The sequence below is a fragment of the Sinohyriopsis cumingii genome, chromosome 8 (assembly GCF_028554795.1).
Source record: "Sinohyriopsis cumingii isolate HCF-2022 chromosome 8, ASM2855479v2, whole genome shotgun sequence".
Classification (NCBI taxonomy): Eukaryota; Metazoa; Mollusca; class Bivalvia; order Unionida; family Unionidae; genus Sinohyriopsis; species Sinohyriopsis cumingii.
This window is the reverse complement of record NC_142968.1, coordinates 37,250,069-37,262,249: the sequence shown is the minus strand read 5'-3', so window position 1 is coordinate 37,262,249 and position 12,181 is coordinate 37,250,069.

The following is a 12,181-nucleotide window of genomic DNA, read 5'->3' as shown; positions in this document are numbered from 1 at the left end:
GTATGGAACAGATCAGGTTCATAAATGTCAAAGTTCAAAGTGTAAAATATTTGCGTATTGTTTAATATGGAAGAAGCGAATTGCAAAATATGAAAAGAAACATTTTCACTATATATTTCTGCTACTTATTGCTACAGTTTTAAATTTAAGTTGCCTTAATTCCTATATTTTAAGACATCTAATTTCCCCATAATTGAGGTATCTACGGCATCATGGCAAATTATGTAAGCAAGGGCGAAATAAGCATAATTAGCTGATTTTCATTCTTAACATCAATATTAATGTTCCATTTTATTTAGAACATCATACATAATGATATGAATATAAAAAAATAATTGCATACATGTTTATATTTGTTTTAAGGTGGCGCTCTACAGTTTCGTATTTGCATAGTATTATAATTTTAAAGAAAAAGAATTTTCCCGGCTTTCATCACTGGTTATACTGACTATTTAGAAAAAGACCATGCATATCCTAGGTATAATTCAAAGAACCTATTGTGTCTAGTATGTATACTTTAATTACTAGGATCGTGTAGTACGTAGAATTACCTTTGTAGTGTTCATTTACAGGCGTACTTGAGTATTATGTAGAAAATTATGTAGATTGTTAGCTTGTGGTCAGAATTAAGTTTGTCGTTCGCTAATAGGTTACCTCGTAGAAAAGTAGTGCATTTATTCATCTGATATGTTAGAATTTCATACGTGTCAGCTTGTACAGTTTTTTCGTTTTTTGTCAGTGTACGGCCGTACAACCGTTTTTGTACGATTTTTTCGCACAATATTTCTAGCTTTTAATATATTTTTGTTTTCGTTCGTTTTTGCGCATTCGGGACTCTAGGCATTTTCTTTTCAGAACGAGAATTCAATGAGATTAGGGTAGCCCGAAACAACCGCGCTTTCCCTTTGATAATGAAAAGAGTTTCATTCATGGTTCAACTCCTGTGTGTGAAGATCTTGTCCTTTATCGCTCTGAAATTTGACTCTCACCCGGATTTCAATTATTGGCTAACTACCTGTGTAGTAAGTATGTTTTCTTATTCTATACATTATTATTTTAGTATGTATACTTATTACTATCAAATGCATAAATTTGCAACAATTTTCATACTTTACATAGTGCTACAGTCATACTGGTGTAACCGTAATTTTCTGTATGGAGAACCAATATACTAATTAATAATTAATACTCTATTGATTGTAGCACCGGTATTTTATCGTGCTGTCATAATTTTGAATAAAGTTTGTCAAATACATAATGCAAACAGGAAGATGCATTGCCATAATGACGAATGTAGTAAAGATAATGAGTGACGTCATTCTCGTGGCTCAAAAGTATGTAACACTGCTAATTTATATCAAGTTTTGGACCAAAATTGGCACACCATAAAACAAATTCATAAATTTTCAAACACCATATACGCAATTTTAATAGAAACGACCAATAGCTTACGATGTAAAAACTTATGGACTGTTACTTTTTCAAATGTTTTATTTCTAAATTTCAATTTTTGGAGAGTTCCTGGGGTAATATCTTTGGGTTTAAGGAGAAAAATAGACATTCGTAACAAATTTGTAATCAGGAGATCTTCCTATATCACATGTCAAATCTAAGTTTAAAACAATCTTATTTCTTTCATCTAGCTGAAATATTCCATCCATCAAATAGCTTAGCCTTACTCAAAGAAATGCAAGCTTGAAGACACTGACCGATGTCGTGGCAAGTTTCTGGCTGATTGGATTAATGTCTTCCCTGACATTGTAGATGTATCCAAGTAAGGATCTTCACATGCTTTTTTTATAAAATATGCAGTAAAGACATTAAAGTGGTGGCGTCGGGCATATATGATCTGGAGGAACACTTCAGCCAAAACAGGAAGATGATAGTGTTATAAGTAAAAAGAATGAAATAAAGTTTCAGAAATGTAAATAATTATGTAAATATATGTAAAACAAATTTTGCGTATAGCATTTCTTGTTTTAAAACTGTTGATAATATACAATGTATGAATACATTTTTTCGTGTAAGGTTTGTTTGGCCATTGTAAGGTTTTTATTAGTATGGCGTATTGGCTTTCATCTCGAGGGGTTAACACCTATGGAATTTACACATGCCTGAATTGTGAATTTGGAAAATGGTTGAAGTGTGTAAAATTAGCTGATAAAGAGTATGGATATATCAGAGCATGGATATTTGAATATTTGTGTACTTTGTATGAGTTGTAATGAAAAGAAATGCGTCTGATTGCTGTGATATTGTTTAGTATTATGGGATTAGGAATATGTACTGATGTGACGCAATTTACTGATGTATGTACGAGAAGTAATTGATACCGTGCTTTTATTACGATTGTTGTTTTACCATATAAGGACGTATGAGTATTTTGATATGAATGAATGCGGGACCGAGGCAATTTAATAGCCGTTATCTAATGATAGGCTGGGTGTAATGTGAGATGAAAGAGCTAAGCTAAGCTCACCAGTTATTATGTACTTTTCAGAGAGTGACGTATGTAAGGTGAATTTGTTTGCATTTGTAACATGCACAATAGAGATAATGTTGGCATACTTCTATGCTACTTTTATGCAATGAGGCTGACATTTCTTTTGATACTGTACTTGTGGAAATTGTACATGATCTAACCACACGATATAACAAAATGGATGCTCCTATGTACTTGACAAATTAACCAGAAATAATCAAAAGTACACTAATTTTATCAGTTATTAAAATAGGGAAAACGAATTTTTCTGAAGTAGACAATAGTAGCTACTGAAAGTGCAATGAACCAATTACAAAATAGCCGAAAATTAAAAAAGTTATCGACTCTTTTTTCTACAATTTATCACTGAAGCGCAGGAAGTGAAAATGACCATGCGGAATAAGGGAATTAGAAGTATTTTAACAATACCTAAGATATACAAAGTCTTTATTATGTAGCCAGTATAACTAGTGGAGAATTAGTGAAGAAATCCTGGTAAATTCTTTTTCTTTAAAATTCTAACCCTATGCAAAATACGAAACTGTAGAGCGGCACCTTAAAGAACCACTGAAAATGTGTTGTCAACTTATTGAACAATTTGTCATATTGTCAATTTCAAAGATTTTGATATATTATACATAGTATTTACTTCCAAAATGACAAGCACATAGTTAATTTACTATACCCCTCTGAAGTAGCTTGAATGTAGCTTCATGACATCACAACTGTATTCTAACGTCACTGGGAAATGCTATAAATTTTAGATGAAAGAAAGACATTCAAGAGTAAATGCGTATGGATTATTTGTTTCATTTTTCAATTCAAACATTAAATGATGTATTCTGATCATTTCCCAAGTTGCACACTATACGTTGGTCATGTTTACATTTAAATCAAGAGAAAAAAGTGGGGAAAATTCCATAACGTTTGAGGCAATAGTACAAAAATTATCCAGCATTCGATTAAGAAAAACAAGTCCTTGATGCTATAACTTCATAACACTAGAAACAATATATATTTTTTGTAAATAATTAATTTTTCTTTGGTACTAATGACCTAATTTGAATCTGTACTAATGCTTCTATGCCAAAGAATTGAAATGAAAAGTCAAGGGGAATTAACTCCTGGTGAGACCATTCCATGGACAAGGAATGTGATTGGTGATTACATGCACAATTGATTACAATGAAAATGAAATAAGTTGACTGCATTAAATGGTCAAATAAATAAAAACCTCCAAACATGCAGACTTTTATACATGGGGGCGTGTGTTTGTTTCCTAACAATTTCAAGCCCCAGCATGACTATGATGTCACATCCTGTCTAAGATCCATCACAACCAGGAACAATTGGTAACCCTGACGTCACTAATTAAAGCAAATATAAAAATGTATGCAATTATATTTTTTCATTTCCATATCATTATGTATGACGTTCTGAATAAAATGGTACATTTATATTGATGTTAAGCATGCAAATAAGCTAATTATTCTCATTTTGCTCTATGTGTGTGAGATCACTAAACACTGGTATTGACGGTGTAAACAAGATCAGCGTGGTAATGAGTAACAGTAAAATTCAACAAGAATTTATTTCAAACATCAAACAAGACTAGTAAAGGTCAGTGAAGGTCAGTGATGCCAGTGACATTTTTAACGCCGATCGTAGGAGACTTCGAAATCAAAAATGCGGACCTGTACTCTTTGCAGACGTAAGAGACCTCGAAATAAAAAATGCGGACCTGTACTCTTTGTAGGCTTCACCCTCTGCTGCTTGAAGTAGTCTGGTCTCTGGCCAGTAGGTAACCTAAAGTACGACCGGGATTTACGTTCTTGAGTCGATGCCAATGCATGTAAAATGTACAATAGTGAACTGCTCTAAAGTGACACATACAAGGGAGCAGAGGCGGCCTTAGGAGTACGCGGGGCCTAAGGCCGACCATGACCGTGCGGGGCCAGAGTGAAAAACTGAGATCCAAGTTATCGGACAGCCGTTGTCCGCTAGTGGCGTTCAGAAAATGGCTGCATCTGTCTGCATCTGTGCTGCCACCTGTTAATTGCGTTACAAAGTTGAATAAGTTGACTTCGCAACTTTGCATGCATTACGTGCGGCCTGTATCAGCGTTTTCCATTTTACTAGAGAATATATCTTGACAAACTCTTAACGACGACCTTAGGCCTGAAGCGCGGGGCCCCCTCAAGAGCGGGGCCTGGGGCGGTCGCCTCACTTGCCACCCCCAAACGCCGTTCATGCAAGGGAGATCTCCACTTTGGATACAATTTGCAACACAAGTAGGAATCAGTCTTAGCTTTCAGGTACTAATCACCGGAGAGGATGGGCTGCTTAAGTCTTGGACGATCTAGGAGTCACATCATAGTCTTGGCAGCGACCTTTTCTGGACGACCATGCGCGCATACGTCTAATAACGTGTTGCCTCCCTTAGACAACATAATGCACTGCCAAAGAACAGTAGAATTAGTGTTAAATGCCACCAGGAGAACGTCGTATGTAAATAAAATTATACTTCCGTTATTATTATGTTTTACTAGCTTTAAATAATGTTGAATTGATTTGTTCTGAATAGATTCAAAATATTTAATTATCAGGAATACATGGCAGACATATTTTGAACAAAGAAAGTAATAATGTAGTGTCCATGCTCCTCAATATACTTACGATATTACTTGTGCATTCTTGAAACATTCATGCATTTGGGGTCCTTCCATGCACAGTTTGAGAACAACCAATTGACTGAAAGCTCTACACTCTTGTCCGGAAAATGTGTTGGTCATTATTTTTACATGACCACTAGCTCACTCCGTAATGGAGACTAGGATTAACTAGATTAACATTTAATATCACTGTCATAAAATGAACCTCAGTTTCGGTTTTTCTAATTTTGGTAGTTCTAATTTCAGGTGGTCATCGTTAGAAATTTAATGACGCTCTAAAATATTCCATTCAATCAGCAACAACCTGTTGATGACACATGCTAGTATTTATTCGTATTTGCCCTTATTTCTTCTTGCCAATCGCAAGCAGATCACTTTTGGATCCACATAACATTGCAAACATAAATGTGAGTAATATTCTATTACAGTGAGATGTTTCGAGGCACCTCTGTTTTGTTCGGATGAAAAGAACAAAAGCAATCCCACTGGGGGAGAATTTTCCATCTGCCTCTAAGTACCTTTATCGGAACACTGTCCCTTTTAAGCCTTTCATTCAATGTGTGCATTGATTCCTTCCAATCTTATTTGACAGCTCCGGTGGCCTAAGTGGTTAGAACATCCGCCTCGGGTGCGGGAGGTCGCGAGTTCTAACCCCAGCCGAGTCATATCAAAGACATAAAACTGGTACTAACAGCAGCCTCGATAGGCGCTCAGCATTAAGAGGTTAGTGTTAGGTCTGATCGACCTGGTGTCAGGATAATTGTGACTGGGTGGGACAGGATACTACCTGTCTGCGGCATGATGGCCCAGTGCTAGACATCACTGTAAACTGCCATACTGCAGATATCGTGGCGATATGACTGAAATTTTTTATTGGTACATTCAAAATGCAAACTCAGCCATACACTCCAATCATAATAATTATTAATTTTATTCTGACTAATAAGAGAGTTATTAAATACCACAGTAATTATTACGACAAGTAATGAATAAATCAGGGAGATATCCCTCAAATCTTTCATCACAGTTTTAGAAAAGGAACAGCTAATTTGACCTAGAACCCATCATTCCGTAATACGAAGTATACGGTATGGTAGATTGGACAGAGCGCTGCTTATAAAAAAAAATTGTAAAGAATTTGAAAAACAGTACTACCAAAATGTATCGCACACTGTCTGAATATATGTCCAAATATTAACTTTTCTTGCTGGCAAGAAGAACACGATTAAATCTGATGCAATATCCAGATATGTATGTAATAGAACGAATACCACATTTCAAGATAACAATGGACTACAGCAGGGAGGATCGCTCACATTTTGTATTCAAATAGGTCAAGTGATATGTCATGTTGGCACTCATAAGTTACGAAGGAATCGGCCGGAGAGAGATAGTTTGAATATAAATTTATAAATTTAGTCGCCCAGGTCTCGATTAATTTCTCTATCAAAGCAATAATATTATCATCCATTTAATCTAGACGCTTGAGTGAACAATTATAGGCAGGGCCGGATTACCCATTATGCACACTAAGTACAAACTTAAAGCACTACCCCATAAGAGGCACCAGAAGAAAAAAAATTCAAGTCAATTGTTTATGATAAAATTGAGGAGTTATATTGTAACATCCCGCGTGTTATATCGAAAAGACCAGAGTTCAAGACTTAGAATGCTTTTTATAAATAATAAAGGTCATATAGAACATGCTTTTCAACTAAATTTCTGAAAATGTAGAGCAGACTTGTTTGTCTAAACACCAAAAGACAACGTTACAATACACTATATTATAGGGAAATTCATTATATTATTATATTCATGCGTGTATTAACAGCTAAATTTATTAGATTGACTGTAACACATTCTGATATAGTAGCGTGATCTCAATGAAATTTTGTTTTAGTACTAGTGTACTTAAGCAGTGTAACAGCGGCTTTATAAAGAATTATTTAATTATCATAAAGCATTTAAATTCAATAGCAATCATGTAATAAATCCATTTAAAACTTCTCATAACAATTTGATTCAGCTTTGGGATTTTAAAGTGCCACAGTTAATATCGGTTATGCAAAAATATAAGTAATGGTTTTAGAATACATGGCCTAAATTCTTTTCTAATTACAAGTTCTTACTTTGCCATTCTGACAGCTATCTGCCTGTGCACTGTCTGCACTCGTATTTATAGACGCCTATTCACGTCATATGACCTTAGTTAGCCAATCAATGTTTGTCCTTCTCAGGGTTAGCCATGGCAGTAACAGAGTCAGCTGTTCAAACTGCATGGAAAAATCCCTCTGCACACAAAATGTAGACAGAATTAAGTTGTCCTTTTAATGTCCGTGGTGTGCGTTCTTACTTTTAATCTTATTTATATATTCATACCTATGACTAAGTAGAACTGAACGAAACGGACAAAAGAACTTACAATAATGAACAGTAACATTAGTTCTAACTTATTGTTCAACGAATGTCTGACAAGAGAAATGTGATTCTTCGGCTGGGCACTTGATTTCATCACTCTCCTGCATCGCCTCTGTTTCGGTAAAAAACTCCACTGGTTGGTTGAAGTCTCTAATTTATGGACTAGCATCATATTTCTGGCTTTGATATTCCAAAATCATGGAAGGTAAGATAATTCATTTCCTAGACTATTCATGTGAAATTCCAGCACGACACACGCATTGTCCAACATGCAAATGAATATGGCACAATAACTGCTATTACGCGAACTTATTTCCACTTAATGTTGATATCCCAAGGCTTGTAGAACTGTTGAAGTCTTTAAATGAATTTCTTGACGAATCCATTAATACTCATGACAACAGCGTGACATTACGAGAACCAGAGCAACGTTTTATACTCACATTTAGTATAAAACACAGATTTCTTCATCACTACTCGAAACAAAGGTATTCGATTTATTACATACCCGCTTTATATTTACACACTATTTAAATTGTTAAACATATACTCTTGAAAAAATGAATGAGGCATCTGGCATTTGTATGAAAGATATTGTGCAACCCTCAGACAAGCGGGTGAGGTCTAGATATATCCTGTACAATTGTGTCATCCATCTGTCTACATTCTATATACTCTTTAGCTTCAAAATTTAATAAAATGTTTTATTGGACGTATGCATAGAATTAATATGGAGTCACAGAAAAGTGGAATGTTTCCTTACTACTTAAACAGAACATAGGTTTTGAACCAGTTAGTGACCCTTTCTCTTTCATTCTACTTACTAAATCGACAGTCTAATTCCAAGCAAATGTCATGTCATAGTTCGCAGACTAACATTAATTAAATACATTCAGTTTTATACATAAAGACCAATCCTTTTATTGCATTCAATCTCTCTAATTTTAAGTTTCCATTTAATACAAGAAAGCTTTGATGCATTGAACTTAAAGTGATAATTTATACATATATATTTAAGAAATCGAAGATTCTGTCTTTCAAACATGCTTACTATATTTTTAATATTCGATTGGATACATTTTAACAAGACAATTCAAACAATATTGCAGTATTGTTCTGTTTTCTTCTCCTTATTTAGTAAGTAAACAGTCACAAAAATATAAAATGTAGCAATACAGTTCCATGCATGTGCCCCAGGGGCTAAAAAATTATAACAAGACGTAATTCTATATTTGCGTCAGATTCTAAACAGCTGCCTCTCTCTCTCTCTCTCTCTCTCTGATATGCCTATCTTTATGTTACAAGTGTTTGACAATTTTATCCTTAGATTTACTTAAAAAAATTCGATTCCTCAGTAATTTTAATAAACAAAGTCCCTCCACTTAAACATCCTCCTCAAATGAATATAATTCCGCAGACTCGTGAGACTGAAGCTGAAATAAAATTTAGCTACGTTTGGTGTTTTAGATGATTTGCATTGTGGAAGTTTTCTACAAACGAAGGGGGGTGGGGGCAATTCTAACCATGACTAAAATCTTGATAAGATGTCTTCTGTTCATGTTCATATTGCAAATCAAGTCATGCAATAAATACAGTCCATCATTTGAAGTCTTGTGTCCATGTCCATACTGCAGATCAAGCCATGCAATAAATATAGTCCATAAGTTGAAGTCTTGTGTTCATGTCTATATTGCAGATGAAGTCATGCAATAAATACAGTCCATCAGTTGTTGTCTTGTGTACATGTCTATACTGCAGATCAAGTCATGCAATAAATACAGTCCATCATTTGAAGTCTTGTGTCCATGTCTATACTGCAGATCAAGTCATGCAATAAATACAGTCCATCAGTTGAAATCTTGTGTCCATGTCTATACTGCAGATCAAGTCATGCAATAAATGCAATCCATCAGTTCAAGTCTTGTGTCCATGTCTATACTGCAGATCAAGTCATGAAATAAATACAATTCATCAGTTAAGACTCGTGTTCATGATTGTATTGCAGATCAAGTCATGCACTGAATATCGTCCATCAGTTGAAGTCATGTGTATATGTATTTATTATATGCTCATTTTTTTCCCCGTTAACTTTACATTGTCAGAATCATTCAGTATTACCCGATACTGAACTCGCATACTGAACAATGGACGCAGACGCCAGCACTTTTGGTTTGTACACAAATCATGTACACTCGCGTAAGAGGCTCTTTACGTTGTGGTTGTTTAAATTTGTTTCTGAATGAACTAAAACAGATGTTTCGAGGACTGCCCCATACCAGCTGCTTTGGCACATTCCGCGTTGATGCAATGTTACGGATTTAGGATAGTTACATTATATAACAGACGCAAGATAAGGTCGTTATAAATAACATACAAGTTACAAGTCATATACTCTCTTCTTTAGCTGGTGATAAGAATGGCAAAAACAAAATAAATATACTTACAGTTTTACATCCTGAATTTCCTCAGAATGTTTTTTCTTAATTCTGCAAATCCGAATTACATGAGACATGTCATAGGTTTTCAATCTGGATTACACATTTCGAAATTGTGCTGTAATTTCGATGATAAGTGCAATTGCATCCTCCTTACTGCACTCAAAATGAAATAAGCATTAAATTCCATAGCGTCTTTTTGATAATTGCAATTGAAAGACTTCATATTTTTCCCACATTATGATTTCAAACTTTCAATGACAGAAACAGAAACACATTTGCAGATGTCAACACGCTTCTCCCTAGCTTATTAAGTCTCATGTATTTCATGTGGAATCGTCACATACAAATCCAGTCAATAATCACGAAATTTCCTAGAATCGAGAAAAATACCAAAATCTATTCATTAGATCAAATGGAAAAGTTGTTGAATTAAGAAAAAACATTTTGAGGAAATTCAGGATGTAAAACTGTAAGTATATTTATTTTGTTTTTGCCATTCTTATCACCAGCTAAAGAAGAGAGTATATGACTTGTAACTTGTATGTTATTTATAACGACCTTATCTTGCGTCTGTTATATAATGTAACTATCCTAAATCCGTAACATTGCATCAACGCGGAATGTGCCAAAGCAGCTGGTATGGGGCAGTCCTCGAAACATCTGTTTTAGAATATATATATATATATATATATATATATATATATATATATATATATATATATATATATATATATATATATATATATATATCGTCAATCAGTTCATGTCCTGTAGTCATATCCATATTGCAGATCAAGTTACGCAATGAATATAGTCCATCAATTGAAGCCATAATGATCAGAAATATATTCGTACTTTTAACGTATATGTGGGAAAAGTTTTGGATTGAGTCATTCATTGTGATACATGGTATTAGTGTTTATAGGAGCCACGATACTAATCACATGAGAAAAAGGGAACCAGTGTGGAAATGGGTGAAGATAAAATAGTGTATGTTTGGGTGAGGCTGTCCACTGTTGATTGTTAATGAAAGTAAAAGTTTGGGCAAAAAAATCATTTGAGAACATTTTCTAGGTACATCTTCAAATAATATTGGTGGAATTTCAGTCCTTTCACAAAAATGAATTTGGAAAATCTATTACTGAAAGGAGTATCTGACTCTTTGAAGAAGAAAAGAAAACACGTGTTTCAATCACATGTACATCCTAACATATCGCGGATCATATGGTGTTCTATATGTAGAAGCTGTCATCAAGGATGTGTCAATACTGATAAATATAGGTCTGATGATGAGCATTGAGAAATTTAAAGTTATTAAATTTTCAATAGCACGGTGCTTGTATAGATTTTCTATGGGAGCTGAATTAATATCATGAGTCCTGAACTGGATGGTACTAGAAAATAAGCAAGGAACTAGCGAGGGCCCAGATTTCGGACAGCGCGAGTTAGCCACCTTGTAGTAATTATTAAAAGCGATGTGTGTCTTGTAACTATTCTCACTTTTTAATTTAAAGAAACGATTTCCTCTGATATTATTATCGTATTTGACGCCGTATTTCTTTTGCAAAAACTGTAGTCCACCATTTTTGTAAAACGTGTCCTTTCAATTATTTTACTCGCACCATTTTTGTAAGAGCTATTGACCTTTTTGGTTTTCAAATGGGTGTACCATATGACAATCTTTTGCCTGCAGTCAGTCTAATACGTACTGACTGATTTCAGGGATACGCGGTGCATATAATTGTCACCCAGCAATGTCGTGCTTTCATTACTTTTGTAAGAGTTATTGCCCGTTTGTATGTTGCTATGTTTTGATGTACTACAGACACATCTTCATCTTGGGGGCAGAGGCAGGGAAAGTTCGGAAAATTATTGTTTATGAATTAACGTCCTCTTTTGTAAATTTTATGTTCAATGTTTTACCATTTTGTTGGCAGAATTTGTCTTGATATTAAACTTCGTTCGATCATCACGTGACACTCATCTAAGACCTATTTCAGACTAAGGGTAATGACGATAATGTCTTTCATTGCTAACAATCTGCGTACTTCTTCTGATGGACCCCACTCGTGACATTGAGAAAGAAACATAGAGTGAAAGAAATATTTTATTGGTAAAACTTTTTTTCTGCTCTAGGAAAATTGTTAAATTACGTTCCTTCACTAAAACAA